At 41.4% G+C, this 3986-nt stretch overlaps 1 protein-coding gene across 1 annotated transcript in view; it reads right to left on the bottom strand.

Annotated features, from left to right (window-relative positions):
* rabgap1l (RAB GTPase activating protein 1-like) overlaps nucleotides 1–3986 on the bottom strand; it is a 121299-nt gene that overhangs the window by 17416 nt on the left and 99897 nt on the right.

Genomic DNA, 3986 nt, shown 5'->3' with positions numbered 1-3986 from the left:
AGAACAGACCTACCACAGGTCTGGGAGCTCTGAGAGGTCTGGAGTGGGCAACCAAACGAGCCAGGGTGTCCTCTTCACCCGGTCTGTCGACTACATGAGCGTCGTATGCCACCATGATAGACACCTCCTTCATCATCTTGACTCCTCTTGCACCCAACAGCAAGGAGGAGGAAGAAGATGACGAACAAGAAGAAGAGAGAGGAGAAAAAGTGGCGAAAGGAAAAGGAGAGGAGTGCAGCTGACAGGTTTAGATTTCTCTCTGAGAGTGGAGGAGGCGACTGGCTGCTTTCAAGAGTCGCTCAGGAGCCGAGCCCCGCCCACTGTGAAAAGGAGGGGCGGGGAGATTGAGAGGGTAGTACAACACACCTGTTTGTTTCTCCCTCTCCCTCTCTGCAACACTAGGAGTGTGCAACAAAGGAGGATGAGTTTGCTTTTTTTCCCCCCTTTCCACTAACTGAGTCCTTCCCCCTCTCTCTTTAAACATCTCTCATTTGTATCTCTCGCTCACTCTTTTAGACTCTCTCTTTAGGATGCACTCAGGAGGTTTCGTTTTTTCTGTTGTGTTGTGGGTGAAAATAAAAGCTTGTTTACAAAGATAAATACTATGTGTGTGTGTCTGTGTGTGTGTGTGTGTGTCTTTGAAGTTAAGAGATATAGGAAGGAAGTTGTCAGATAAACCACAGTGACTTGTCGTTTACAGTTGCACATCGTTCCAACAGTAAAACCCAGGAACTGAAGTAAAAGGGGCTTCAAGGCTGTCCTGGACGATGCCTGAATACTCTAGCATCCTCCCATTGGACCTACCTGACAACCTCTTTGCGGTGATGGCAACAGATTCCTCTGTTAGCGGAGACACATCAAAAACCAAAGGCTCATCTCTCTGTATCTCATCTCTCATAATGTAAATCTTTTTAGGCCACTGTGTTTTCTCTCTATCCCAATCATACCTGGCTGCACCATGAGGCCCATTTGCCGATGTACGCTCCTGTGACTTAAAGTGTCTTGTTTTTAGGCCCAGTCTCTACTCCAAAACAGATTTACTTAATGTCTTATTTCTGATGCATTCTGTTGCTGTGTTTTATCTCCTTTATGCATTTGAATTTGAAAACCGAATTCTGCATAGGATAACTATATAGAACTATATAAAGGCCGCTATTGGGGAATATTCTGCCCCAGTAAAGCGCAGACGCAAACAGATCAGGTGCATTAAAAAGGAAAGCAGTGGTAGGATAAAGTAACTTTAAATACTTTGATCTAGAGAAACGTCAATGACAGCAAAGAGTGAGCTACGCAGAATTGTTTAACTAAATTCGATGAATAATACAAGGACCATAACATTTTTATTAGTACATAAATAATGGATGACAAAAAACATTTCAATTGCTCAAAACATAAGGGAGCTATTTAAAGGTATAGTGTGTAACGTGTTTAGTTGTTTATTATCAACATCTGTGTTGCCTGTTCACAAACTTGTCCTTTTTCATAAATATTTACCACCACTATCAATTCCAAGCATTCCTTTTGGCTTGAAACTTTACATTTACATGAACTGGGGTAGACGCTCCATATTCATGCGCCATCTTGAAATATATGTTAGCCAGTAAGGGACATACAGGATATACTGCTTAGTTTTCGCTGTCACATGATAAACTCACAGGTACTGCTAATACTAAGAAAGAAATGCGACGAAAACATGGAGGACCACACACAATCCAAATCCAAATTTCAGGAACAGGAGTCTTCTTATTAGCCCAGAAAAAGAAAAAAAGAGCAAGAGAGCGGCTTTTTAAAGCGTGAAGGCTACTGTAGCTGTAATACGTACTTTGAACTGCGTGGTGCGAGAGTTAATTGCGATATATGATCTCAACGCTAGATGGGAGAAATTCCTACACATTGGACCTTTAAAGTGTTCATTAAGCTACATTTCCTTTTCTCTTTAAATCTTGCCCTCTGAGTTATAGCTTAATAAAAGTCAACTTTGTCAACATGAACAAAGCTAGCTAGGCCAGCAGGTTCATCACTAATGTTAACATTTGGGGCCTGATTCACAAAATGGTCTGTGTGTAAGTTTTCAGCCTTCATGTAGATCTTTTTCCCGCTATATTCTTTTCGTCTTCTCTGTAAATTATTATTTCAGTCTCTCAGCACACATCCCTCTATCTTCTTTCTTCTGAGTCTGTTAACGTTCAGCTTCTCTGTTGGAAGGATTTGGTAAAAAACGGATTAATCAGTCAAACCCTGAGCGGCCAATGAATATAGGACATCTCCCTCCTTTTTTAGGACTGAAAAGTCATCACTCCAGCTGCCGTCCGGCGGATGTTTAAAAAGGTTGAGAAATTTAAATTCTTCCCATAATCCCTAGAAAGGCTAAGCCACCCTACTGCCCGTTGTGTTAATCAAGCCAAGGTGCCAGTGAATTCTTTCGATGTTTTAAGCAGCTTAAGAGTTTAGCTGATCCGATTTAGACGTCGACAGAGAAAAATATGTAAAAAAGGGGGTGAACCGAGAGCAAAGTGGCTTGGACAGGCAGATTTTCTCTTTTTTCTCTGATGGTGTTTGAACATGGCAGGTCCTCCAACACTCTTCCAAGGTTAGTATTGTATCTACTGTGGCATGTCACTAGCTGGTGTGTCATGCTGTTATCTGTTGCTGTACTAGTTAGGGGAAAGAATTGGGGAAAAGTAGTGGAAAGAAAGATTCTTTCTTTGGTTAGTCCTTCTCATCACTCTTTAGTCTTGTTTGAATATCTCTCCCTCTGACTGACATGCTACACTTGTATCCACAGGGAAAATCTCTTTTAAAAGTTAAAAGAGTGACTTGTTTAAAAAAATGACAGTAGAAAGAAGATAAAGACCTCAGACACAGACAGAAAAACACACACGCTTCCCAGAATTCCTGTCAATGGACTAGATGTTTTTGTTTGTTTCTATAAACTGAGCAGGAAATATTAAAAGTTCAAGACCCAATGATCGAATGAAATCAAAGCAGTTTATGTATGTGTGTTTTGTGTGTGGAAGCACAAGTGGCCTGAAAAGATGGACCTGGTAAAGAGAAAATTCAGAAGAGTAAACTCGTGATAAGGCTTGTCTGACAGATGAAAGAGATGAGGAAAATAAATAATTACGGCAACACAAGAGGAAAATGAAGAAAAAGCAGTGGAGTAAAAGCTCAGCAAGGGATGATGGAGAGATGAGCAGAGAAAGACAGAACGTGCATCTGTTTGTCTTGAGCAGCTCACTAGCTGCCTGAGCACAGTCTCTCTTCATTCAGTATTTGTGTTAAAATGAGAGGAGAAACATAATGCATGCAGGGCAGGAGGGTCACTAAATCATAAACTATGACCTTCACAACATACAGAAAAAGGGAATATCTTTAGCAAGGTTGGGGCTTATCAATACATGTGTTTGTGCATGCAAAGTGTAAAACATGAAGCCTGATATTACAGGTTGCATTGCAGCAGGATTGTGCAAGAGTACCAAAATGCTACCAAACCACTACAGATAAACGGTGAGTAACAGTGCAGGATATCCTGTTTGAAGATAAACACAGAAATACACCAAACATGGAGGGATCGTAAGCACTTAGAGCCAAGTGTCCTGCTAAAATGTCCTTGAGCATAACACCACATCACAACCTGCTTAGTCACTGAAAGTTTTTCTAGATAAGAAAGCCGGGAAAATGCCCAAAATGTTAAATATTAATAATATGTAGATACAGGAGACATGAAGAGACAAGAAAGTGAGCAGGGGAGAGAAAGAGAGGAGAGGGGAGGGAGGATGATTATCTCGTCCATCTTTCTCAGTTGACTCTTTCCTTCCTCTATCACAACACACTCTGCTGACACGGACGCACACACGCGCATGCACACACATTATCATATACACGGTGTACTGCTTTTGGTCTCTGGTGACCTCAGCAAATTCCCCAAATGCCAGCAGCCTTATTAAGGTCAGTAGGAGGATGAAAGTAGTGTGTGTGTGTGTGTG

Source organism: Etheostoma spectabile, chromosome 9, assembly GCF_008692095.1.
Source record: "Etheostoma spectabile isolate EspeVRDwgs_2016 chromosome 9, UIUC_Espe_1.0, whole genome shotgun sequence".
Lineage (NCBI taxonomy): Eukaryota > Metazoa > Chordata > Actinopteri > Perciformes > Percidae > Etheostoma > Etheostoma spectabile.
The sequence above is the reverse complement of the archived record's forward strand: the minus strand, read 5'-3'. Positions and strand labels throughout refer to the sequence as shown.